Source organism: Protopterus annectens, chromosome 8.part0 (genome assembly GCF_019279795.1).
Source record: "Protopterus annectens isolate FY-2018-M chromosome 8.part0, PAN1.0, whole genome shotgun sequence".
NCBI lineage: Eukaryota > Metazoa > Chordata > Ceratodontiformes > Protopteridae > Protopterus > Protopterus annectens.
Window position 1 is genome coordinate 433,596,775 of NC_056741.1, and position 12,811 is coordinate 433,609,585.

Sequence of the window (12,811 nt, forward strand, 5' to 3'; positions counted from 1 at the left end):
CCTCAGAGGCAAAAACACATGAGAACTCCACAGATCTACACACCACAGACCATGTAGACCCCACACACCAGGGTCTTGCAAACACTAAGGACTTAACCCAAACACCTTCCCTACACAGATAGACTAACAACACTTTCCCTCTACCCCATTCCATACAGACTCTGCTGAGATGACCCCTGTCTGGCATACAAAGCAATCCAGTTCCTGCTTTGATGGCACTGTTGTACATCTGGAAACCAAGGCCCACTCCATCAACCTGTAGGCGCGGCATCAACCTTGGCTGTGATATCAGTACGGCTTGTTGGTGTAACAGATATGTGTCCCACACACTCCCTCATCTGTGGAATAGACTTCCTGTCCACAGCAAGCCAAGTGACTCAATACCCCTACTGATGTGCTCCCTGTATAAGTACATGGGAAACACAAAATACAGTCCTGTGATTCCAACTGTGTCCCTGCTGGACAGGGACTCTGTGTGCTGACATGTCTTAACATGGGCTACACTCACGTCTGCGTGGGTTATAAGGGCTTCAGGGCCAATACCCTATTAACATCATAGCAACCTATCAACCTATACACAACTGTCTGTCAGTGATTCACTACATTACTCTGTACTGCTCTGTCACTGACATACCTGGAAGTCACAATGCTATGTGGAATGTACTACACATATAATGGACATTTCTGCACAATAGAATGTACTCTGTACCCACACCCATACCTATCAATCTCTGACAGCAAGACATCTGGACAAGGTCATAAATAAAAGTGGGACAAAGGCTCAGTGATAACATGTGTTGTAAATATTGCCCTTACATACTGAGAAAGTTGGTAGAATAACAAGTTTTGCATTAGCAGGAATTGTCTGAAGGTTATGAAGTCTGAAACACTAATGTCTGTCATTATTTTGTAATGTCAATAACTGCGGTGGTGGTGCTGCGGTAGCGTTGTTGCCTCACAGTTAGACGTTGCCTGTTCGATTCTCAGTTAGAGTGTCTTCTGTGTGGCGACATGCGTGAATGGGCGTTCCTTCGTTGAAGGTTGTGCGTTAGGCCCAGCAAGCCAGTACGTAAAAATCTACTGCCAATCATTAGCGGACCGGAGTTCCACTGTGGCGACCCCTAACCGGGAAAAGTCGAAAGTCTTCAATTATATGCAACTAACTTGCCATGCAAACACAAATTTATGTAGACTGGATGAAACATCTAGAAAAACACATGGACAATCTGCCAAAAACTATACAGTTGAGAGGTATGGCCACACCAGGATATGACTTTCCAGGTAAGAAGAATACTACACAAGCAGAAGATCCCCAGCCAGTATATCACCAAGTTGCTGGACTGTTTACACAGCTGCATCCAGCTGTAGCCACGCCTCTCAAATGGCCTTTTTGGGCAAGAATGTCTATAGTTGGGCTCATAATATTGGTCTGTGTGTCATACATCTTGTATTCCTCTGATAAAGCACTGTGATGATCTGATGATGTCTGTCACTAGGTAATGACACAATACATTCCAGTGTCAGACTTCAGATATGTCAGAAAATGTCTGTTAAGACAAACCCTGCACTTCTAGCAAATTCCTGTTTACTTCTGGAAGGTATGGCTGTAGCACACAAAACCCTGGACTGGAGTACAACTATCTCTGGAATGGAGTCCCACTCTCACTATAGAAGGTCATACTGGGCATGCTCCTACACTTAGAGAATCACATGCCATGTCGGAATCCACATCAGGTTATATATCTGTATTGTGTATATATGTATTTGCATACAGACAACTATGTACAACTTAACTGTCCCTACACACACCCATCAGGCAGGATTACCCTCAGCTAGCTGTAGGTGGCCGATATGTGATATAGCTGCATCTGTTGCGTGCGATGCACAGACATTTATATGGGCAACATAGAACAATATGTCAAGCATACACACACATAAACATGGGGAAGAGAGCAACAGACAGTGATAGAGAGAAACACACAGGGGGAAACACAGAGAATGAGCCATACGCAGGGATACCCTGAATGGCATAGAGCGATATCCTGCTGCGGACAGTGGCATGCCGGTCGTAGCCATTCGCAAGTGCCAGCATGAAGGTGAACTCCACTGTGTAATAATAGTGAGGTGGGGGTATAATATCACATCACCTGCCTTTGTGTGTGTGTGTGTTTGTGTGTGTGTGTTTGTTTGTTAGTAGGTGAAACAGTTTTATGCCATTCCCACCAAGTATATTTCCCAGTGCCCTACTTTAGCAGTCCTGCTGATGTTACTCCCCTTAGAAGTACCTTTGCACAGCCCCAGTCCTATAAGCTCTGCGGCACATGCAATAACTATGTAACAGCATAATACAAATAACTAGATAAGCCGGGGTTCTGTTCTCAATTCTGGTAAATGTCTGCATGTACAAATGTTTGGAAGTGTGCATGTTAATAGGATGAAGTATTTTGAGGACTTTCCCACCCACAACACTTTCCAGTGCCTTACTTTAGCAGTCCTGGTGATGTCATTCACCTTAGAAGTACCTCTGGACACTTATTAGCCATATAAGCTCTGTAGTGTGTGCGATAAGTGCTTAACACTATAATACAAATAACTACATAGGCAGGGGTTCCATTCCCAGTTCTGGCAAATTTGTGTGTGTGTGTGTGTGTGTGTGTGTGTGTGTGTGTGTGTGTGTGTGTGTGTGTGTGTGTGTGTGTGTGTGTGTGTGTGTGCATGTATGTTAGTAGGATGAAGTATTTTGAGGACTTTCCAACCCACAACACTTCCCAGTGTCCTACTTTAGCAGTCCTGCTGATGTCATTCACCTTAGAAGTACCTTTGGACAGTTGTTAGCCCTATAAGCTCTGTAGCACATGTGATAACCATGTAACAGTTTAGTACAAATAACAAGATAGGCAGGGGTTCCATTCTCAGTTCCGGCAAATGTGTGTGTAAGTGTGTATGTTTGTAGGATGATGTATTTTGAGGAATTTCCTACCCACAACACTTCCCATTGCCCTACTTTAGCAGTCCTGTTGATGTAATTCACCTTAGAAGTACCTTTGGACACTGGTCAGCCCTATAAGCTCTGTAGCACATACGATAACTGTGTAACACTATAGTACAAATAACTAGATAGGTAGGGGTTCTAATCCCGGTCCTGGCAAATGTACGTGTGTGTGTTTCTTTGTGGGTGAAACAGTTTTAGGCCATTCCCAACCACTACACTTCTTAGTGCCCTACTTTAGCAGTCCTGCTGATGTCATTGCCCTTAGAAGTACCTTTGGACAGCCCTCAGCCCTATAAGCTCCATGGTGCATGTAATAACTCAGTAACAGTATAGTACAGATAACTCAATAGGCAGGGGTTCTACTCTCAGGTCTGGCAAATGTGTGTGTGTGAAGGTGTTTGTAGGTTAATGTATTTTGATGCCCTTCCTACCCAGCATATTTCCCATTGCCATACTTTACAAGGGCTCTTTCTGTAATTCACCTTAGATGTACCTTGGGACACTGCTAAATCCTATAAGCTCTGTGGTGAGTGTGATAACTGCAGAACGCTATAGTACACATAGCTAGATAGGTAGGGGTTCTAAAACTCAATACTGGCAGCTGTGATACTGCGTGGGTGTGTGAGAACCATATCCTACCTGTGTGTGTTTGGGTAAGAATCATATCCTCTTGGGGTGTGGGTTATACCATTTTGAGGCATGTACCACCCAATACATGACCCATTGCCCTACTTTACAAGGCCTGCTGATGTCATTCATCTTAGATGTACCTGTATACACTTGCCAGCCTTCTAAGCTATGTGGCATGTGCAATAACTGAGCAATACTATAGTGCAAATAAGTAGATTGGTAGGGGTTCTAATCTTAATATTGATAATTATAGTAGTGTGGGTGAAGCATATCCCCTGTGGCTGTTGTGTGTGTAGGTTATACCATTTTAAAGCCTGCTGACCCCCTACCAATGACATTACTTTAAAGAGCCTGTTAATGGCATCTGCCTCACATGCACCATGTAACACTATACAGCCCATACCAGTCATCTGTACATGGAATATCCACATGTTTGCAACCTATATGTGGTCTGTGTTCTGTAACAATGAGCATTCATGTGGTATCATTGACAAATATGTCACAGTTACCATAGTGATACACATGGCAGCATGAGACATCGTACCTGACTGACACATCATGCTGATACAAAGTCTGTCACTCTACCACTTGGGCAGGTTTGTAGGAGCAGTAGATGAGACCTATTGCTATTTCTGGTGGGCTATCCCACCATCCATGAAGGCATTCACAAGATTACTTGTTGTAAGTGGCTGTGTGTTATGTCCCAGGCATATGATCTATGTGGAGCATGTCATGTGTACGTAGCACTATAGTACACACAAGTGGATATGTAGGGTTACCAATCTGTCTATTGGCAACTGTGTATGTGTTTCTGTATGCACAGCCCCTGTGGAAGTCTTTACTGTGTGTATGCGATGGCTATACCATTTTGTGTGTCTCTTCCACCCTGTGAACTCCCCTATTGCCAACCTAGTTTCAGCCCATACAGATGTCATCCACCGTACACGCATAGTTGCACAGTTTCTAACACCAAGCCACTGTGGTGCATGCAATGGTCATATCACTTTGTATTGTACATAAATAGATGGGTAGGTCATCTACTCTGAGAAGTGTCACCTCCATGTGCATGTGTGTTGCAATGCATGTCCCCATGCAGGGGTGTGTGTGTGTGTGTGTGTGTGTGTGTGTGTGTGTGTGTGTGTGTGTGTGTGTGTGTGTGTGTGTGTGTGTGTGTGTGTGTGTGTGTGTGTGTGTGTGTGTGTGTATGTATGTCAGATGGCTCTAACATGTTAAGGGTCTCTGAACCCACCATTGGCAATCCTAACAGCCCCTGCAATTGTCACCCACTTGAATAGTAGTGGCAGACACTGCCACACTACATTACCTCTGTGCTATTTGTGTCATGTATCTAGTGCTATCGTTCATAACACTGTGCAGGTAGGGGCTGTTCTCAGCCCTTTGTCAGCTGCCCCATGTACAGGACTATAACTTTGTGTGCACTACCAGCACAAGAGGCCAGACATGCATATGAGTTAGCAGACACACATGCTGGTGATTGTCAGGTTAGACTAACACAGGCTGACCTGTGCCAGAAATACATACCCCAAACCTGTAATACACAGTATCAGCATATCCTCATCAACTCATGAAGGTTGAGTAGATGGCACCGAAATGACAGGGGCAACAGGTGCTGATAGCTGAATCTGTTGCAGTTAAAGTAATGGCTAGGCTTGTGAGGGACCTAGTGCCAGTACTCAAGTAACCTCCTCTGTATGTGTGAGCCTACGGTCCTACAGAACATCCAGGTGACATGTATGAAGGCTAGCTGGCTGTGTCAAGGGTATGTATGCAAGGTCACACTGTCTGCCACAATTGCCCCCTCACACATGTAAACACACCTGGTAAACATGTACATATACAGGTGTACCCTGGCTATGAAAAGGTCACTGTGTTTCTACTCAGCTTTACTCATCATTGCTATTGTCGGCAGGCCCACAGCCTGCAGACACACAGACACCTGGAACACAAACAGAATACAGTACGTGACACTACAATCAGTCAGTAGTACTAACAGTAATAGTGTATCATGGCTAACAAGGTACATACACCTCGATGTGTACCCATAACTATTGCCAACAGATAGCACCTTACACAGCATTACATTGCTACACTGTACTATAGTCACCCTGTGCATTAGACCCATATGAACATGTCTCTGCATTAATGGCATGGATAACAGGGTTGTGGCACAAGTATCATCACATGCAAAGGGTGTGGTGTGGGATTGCCGGAGGCCTGGGTTGGGCCATATGGCTGACATTGTGTGTGTGTGTGTTTGTGCCTGGAGGGGTAGTGTTCAACTGGGCCGTGCAGAGGAGCTGTGCATGTCTGTGGTGACTGGCCTGTGATAGGGATGTGTGAGTGTTTGTCTGCACACCATCAAGCTATGTGGATGCCTGGCACATGGCTAAGTTGGACAGCCATGGACTGTACATTTATTTATTTAATTTAGTTTACATTTGTTTACTGGGATAGACCGACTGGATATATGTCCATTTTCAGTGGAGGCTCAGGGAGAAAAGCTCCAAAAAGACATTCAACAAACTGCTACATTTTTACAGTTTAAAACACAAAATAAAACACAAATAAAAGGATTTTTACACAGATGTAAACAAACACAAAAACAGATACACTAACAAATTATTACATTTTTACTCAGATGGAAAATTCTAGACAGTGTTTTTAAGAATGATAGGGTATTGAATGCCTAGTAGGCTAACCTGGTAGTAGATCCAAGGAGATCATAGGATTTATAAGTTAAGAAACAATAAAGTATAGGCAGAAGTCCTCCATTTGCACACAAGTGATGGTTAGAGTTAGTCTGGGTTAGGACAAGGACATAGCCATCGTTTTTTAAAGTAATAAATCAGACTTTTCTTGAAATTACATAGAGAGAGTTCAGATGTAAGATTAGCAGGAAGAGAATTCCAAGTTTTGCCAACAGAGTTAGCAAATAGAGATTTACCGGCGATGTTGTTGGATTTGAGAGTTTGAACTAGTAGTCTTTCAGATAAACGAAGTGCGGTAAGGTTACTGTAGGGGGGTGATGAGGTTTTTAAGTACGGTTGTATTATTTGGTTGGTACAGGATATTGTGTGCAACTATTAGTTGGTTAACCTGAAGTAGGTTAGGCAGTTCAAGCCATCCTAGTAGATTTAGGTTATGACAGTGATGAGTTCTGTAGTCTGCATCAGTAGCAAATCTAGCAATTTGATTGTAGCTGCTAGAAAGTTTATTAAGGTCAGTTTTGCTGATGTTTGTAAATAGCGGCAGGATGTACAGTTCACCATCTCCCAGCAGGGATGTGGGAACTGGTTCTGCCAGGAGTCTCACTGGCACCACCAGGTCCAAGGACAGATGCAGTACTACTCCCCGATGGTGACTGCTGTCTGCTGGATCTGCATCCCTGACAGGACTGGCCAGGACCACATGCCTATGGCCTTCTTTAATGTGGTGTGGACAGCACCCTCCCTTCAGTAGTGCTGGTGGTGCTGCCACTACGGGACTGTGAATGTGCATGGCCATGTGGAGTCTCAGTTGATCATGTTGCTGGCCTATGTCCACCTGGCCGATGCCCTACTCCCACCACATGCTCAAGCACAGACACTGCACAGTTGAGCAGTGACAATGTCTCACCCCACTGTCTATCCACAACATCGGCAAAATGATGTATGGCATCACAAATGCTGTGGAGGTCATCATGCATGGCAGGAAGCGCTGCATTCATGACCCTGAGCATCTGTCTGGTGTTGCGATCAGTACACGTCTGTGTCTCCATGATGGACTGTAACATGCTTCTGGTGACACCTGCTGTTGGACTTGTGACAGCGGCTTGATGGGCAGCAGTCCTCTGTTATTCACCCCTGTCCATCTGCCTGTGTGTGACCTCACCTGCTCTCTGGCTATGGCTGGTGTCTACACTCACACTTGCCATAATAACCGCAGTAGCCTGTTCCATGCCACCACCATCCAACTGTCTATTATCTGTGGCTGCTGGGGACTGGGTATATGTGGTCATACTGACTGTGTGTGGGGACATTGTGGGTGAAAGTGGGATACCATCCAAAGGCACAGATTCAGTACCCAACAACTCCATCTGTGCCTCACTATGACCGCCATCATCATGGGAGTCCACGAAGACACTGACACCAGGTTGTGAAGGGGAAAGACACCAACCCCAATGTTCACTTGCGAGGGGAAGACAACATATGTAACTTAATACCCTGCAGTATTATGTTTGCTGATACACACACACACACACACACACACACACACACACACACACACACACACACACACACCCCTGGTAAAGTCGCCCTTTAGGCCAGACCTTATGGTAGTTCTGCCTGCCACACACCATCTCTTTCACAGCTACTGTAAGGCCTTCAACAAAGTGTGACAAATCCTACTGTATGATGGGTCTATTAGCAGAATGGTAAGTGTAACCAAGACCAAGGCTATTGGAGTGAGCTATACAGCATCACCAAGTGCATCTGCAAGTACTGTAAGAGCTGATGTACTGCTATACAGACCAGACACAATGACAAGGTTTAACGATATGTGATAATAGCTGATGAAAAAAAGAAGAGAGTACTCTATCACTGCAGTACCTACACAGATCACAACCACAGGGATTCATGCAGACAACATTGCAGCACAGTCTGCAATATGTACAGGAAACATGTAAAGTACTAGGTGGATAGGTTCATAAGATGATACCAGGCTGTTGGCCCTGATGCCTTCATAAGGCTAGCCCAGACTTTTGCCCATGTCCCTTCAAGGCCAGCACCTGTTTCCCCTGTCCAGCTGGAGCACATGCAGAATCCCAGGGGTGTCTTTTCCATTTCCCATGCAGTTGTCCACCTTCTTCTTCAAGAGGGCTATACATGTACTCTGCTAGACATTGGTTGGGAGTGTATTTTACAGACAGTATATTGTGTGGGAGACTACACTATCCCGCCAACAAGGACTATACATGTCACAGACCAAGTGAGGGCCTTGCATGCATGTTGCATGAGTGGGGTTTATCTTACAGATATGCAGAAAGACCATCAAGGCTGGTTTGGAAATGTCCTTGTATGCCAGACACAGGTCACCCATGATCTGTCTGTATGAGACTGAGTACTGGGACAGGGCTTTCAACCTATCTGTATAGGATAGGTGTTGCAGACCCTGGATTTGCCTGGTCAGGAACCTCTGTGGTCTCTGCAACTGCTGCATTTGCTTGACAAGGTACATGCCAAAGGAACCATTGTACTCAGTAATGCATCTAATAATGGTGGAGTACAGGAATGTTGTGACCTCCTGGTTCCTGGATGACATACCTGTATTTGTGAGGTGGGCCATGTAGACAGTCTTCTGTACAATGGTACCCACATGGTGGGGAAACTCTCAGGTTGCTACCAACCTTGGTGCACAAGTCACCTCACACCTGATTGCATGCTCAGTACATTGTTATTACTGTCATAATTAGTGTGGATGACATCTACAACAACAGGGAAAGTGATGCATCTCCTGGCATTCAGTTTGAGACAATGCTTCTTGCACCAGTCATTAATTTGGGTAATGGCCTCTTGGAAGATGCTGACATCAGTAGGGGAATGTCAGACAGTGGCCAGATTACAATCGTCTATAAACCTGGTCAGCCACAGACCACTGGTTTTGTCTTGCACCTCAGAAATGTATATCTAAAACTGTAGAGGCCCCCAGTCCGATCCTTGGGGTACAGCACTCTGTAATAGTCTACTACTAGTGGTGGCTTCCACTACTTTGACCAAGTGGGTACTATCATTGAGCCAGTTAGCTACCCATCTGGTGACATACAGGTTGATGCCTAGCTGTGTAGACTTATGTATCATGGTCACCTGGGGATTACTGTGAGAGATTTGGGTGCTATGTGACGGTTGGCAGTGTGCACCATCCTCACCTCATCCTTGTGTTTGTTGACCACTTCAGAGAAGTCGACCAGTTTTAACAGGCCTGATCTCCCTTTGACTATACCACACTGTGTGGGCTTAAGCATTTAGAGGCTGCTGATGTCCCTGTTTATAAGGTCCTTGATATTGCCTTCCATGCCCTTGCAGATCAGGCTAGCTAGGCTGATGTGCATATGATTGGATGGGTCAGTAAATTGCTCCACCTTTGTGTATAGGGATGACAGTGGCTGTCATCTCTGCAGATGGGATGACACTGGTGCTCAGGCTTTGGTTGACTACAGTGTGTAATGAAGCTGAGAGCTCATGCCTGAGTTCATGTAAGATGCAGCCAGGGATGGTATCAGGCCTATGGAGACTTCTGTGTGTTGCCTGTGTGAGGGCATTACAGACCTGCTTCCTGATGATGAGGCAGGTGCTGTGCATGTCCGCGTGTAACAATGAGGGGACAGGGGGTGATGTTTACACTTAACTTGTCTGCAGCAGGTTGGCTATATCTATGCTGTATGTGTATGTGGTGTTACTGACCACCACTACAGAGCAGATTTGGGTGTTGCCTCTGGGATTGCAGACATATGTGTGGAAGGCCTAGTGATTGGCCTTGGTGGATGTGTCCAATTTGCACTCAAAGATACCCTTATGGTAATTCACCTGTGACCTTATTTGCTTGTTCAGACCAAGGTGACATGGCTTCCAATTATGCACCTGCTCCTTCTTGGCCCTGTCCAGCAATTATTCCCACCTATTATGGTATTTGTGTATTGCTGCTGTCCACCACAGAGGTTTACCCTACCTTGGGGGAGATGATTTTGTCCTGTCAGGTATTGCTGAGTCCATACAGCTATGTAGGTGCTCACATACTATTGTGGTGTAGCCTTGGGCACTGCTGCTAGTTCCATCTGATGGGACAGTGGCTGTAAAGCTACTTTCACCTGCTCTGAGGGGATTTATAGTCAGTTTTGGAAAGTTATTTTTGTATGACCCTGATGGGGGTGGGGCAGGGGAGATTGTGACCTCAACGGTGATGGCTATGTGGTCAGATCTTACCAAGGAGGATGACACTGTAGGAGTGCTACAGTGGCTACTCATGTTGGTTAGGACCAGGTACAGGATATTTCCACCTATCATAGGAGTGTTGACCAGCTGATCCACTGCATTGACAAATCCGAGGAATCTCTGTGCATTCATGTTCAGGTAGAATAGGTCATGCACACTATGGTTGGGTAGTTAAAATCACCCAGGAGCAGGGTAGACTGTTGAATCTTGACAGATCCAGGCAAGTTCAGCTAGGTGTAGTGGGTGCCCAAAGTCATGGTTGGAGGTCTGTAGCTAGCTATGATTTGAGTAGGTGTTCTGTCAACAGTTACCTGAACTTGGGATGTCTCCCATGTATCATAGTGTTTGGCCAGCCTGGAGGTTTGTATGTGTATGATGTTTAAAACTCCACCTCCTGTGGCTTTGCAGGCCTCCATCTGGGGTCTAAACGTATGGTGGGATGAGTAACCTAGCAAGGTTAGTGTGCTTTCCACAACTGCAGACCAGGTTTCAGTGACTGCACAAATGTCAGTATCCTCCAGGACAAGGTACACTTGCAATGACATGAGTTTCATGCTAAGACTCTAACTCCTGTTAGAGCAAGGCATATGCACACAGGCACACCTCAATGGTAGGCAAAGGATGGAAGATAGTGATATTTTATAAATCTAGCTGTAACACACTTAGACAGTTTCGCATTCACAGGAATACTCAGCATAATATGACATCTGACATTCAAATGTATGCTATTATGTTATGACTTCAGTCTTTACTGGCTTGCCAGTGATTTGCCAAACAATACACAACTATATGGGGCATTGTCTACAAATATGAGGCAAACATGTGGTCAGTCTGCAACACTCTGGATAGTTGAAAGGTATGAGCTCAGTATATAACATACAGTTCGATGCACATTTATACGCCAGTTGTTTACTATGCACATACCCTATATAAGTGTCTAACATTTGCAAGACAAGCATATGTATCATTGTAGCATTCATGGGTGACATATGTATAATTACAACATCCCAGGTAGCTGGCCTAGCAGTGTCACAGTCAGTCTTGGACAACAGACACTCCAGTAGTGGTCATACATGAGCTGACCTTTGCTGGTGTGGCTCAGGGGCCAGAGCTGTGATCTATGTCACTGCAGACAGGGCCAGCAAGAATGGCTGTAGGTGCCAGACAGCAACATGTGAGTCCAGCAAGTCTTGTTGCGACCTAGTGTTTAACTGCCTATTTCACATTATTGCATCCCCCCTTCTACATTCCATTATATGCTTAATTGATTGACATACCTGTTATAGTGCTGAGGAGTTTCCTCAGAATAATGCAAATGTTTAGGTTTGTGTAGTCACAGTCTGTCTTTGTGTAGACAGGTTCAGACCTGTTTTGCATAGGCAGCAGCTTGCCTTTGTAGGTAAAGCTCATGAGCAGGTGATGGCCTGTGCACAAATTGGTGTCTCCCACTTGCTACTTGCATCCAGAGCAGCTGTGTTGTCTTTCCATTAGCCAATGCCATAGCAACACAGTGATATAATTAGGTCCTTCATGTGGGCCTTGCCCCTTTTCCCTGCCTGTGAGGAGGACATTATGGAGGTGTGGGGGCTATAGCTTCACAGAAGATAGGTGGACATACCTCTTAGAGCAGAAAATGTGGCAACAGCCCAACAATATGGGGGACAAAGGTCCAGCATTGGGTACAGATTGTAAGTAAGTATTGCTTTTATACACATAGAATATTGGTCTGTTCCTCAAGATGATTTCTGTTTTTGAGAAATCAGTAGGATAATACGAGGATTGAAGTCAGTAAATGTTAATATCCATTTGTGTTTCAGACATCATAGCCTTCAGGGATGTTACGTTACAACAAAGCCTGTAACACCAGCAACTGTTTCAGTTTGTAACACCATTATGTGAGATATGTCCCTCTTTTCAGCTCCCCTGTCCCCCAAGTATGTCAGGCTTTGTCCAGATGTCTTGCAGTATATGGTTCAGAGGTATGGTATATCATGATTTAGTGACTTCACTCCTGATATCATCCCAGTGACTTAGCAGACTTCCAGAAGTGGTATGCTGCACTGGACATGAATATGGTCCCACACCCTGGACATTCTGTGGAACTCTGTACAGTTGAGAGTTAGGTATGTCTGGCCATTGTTAACAGACTGTCAAGATTGTGTAGCAGTGTAGTGTGTGAATGTTTGTTGGGCTGAGTAGG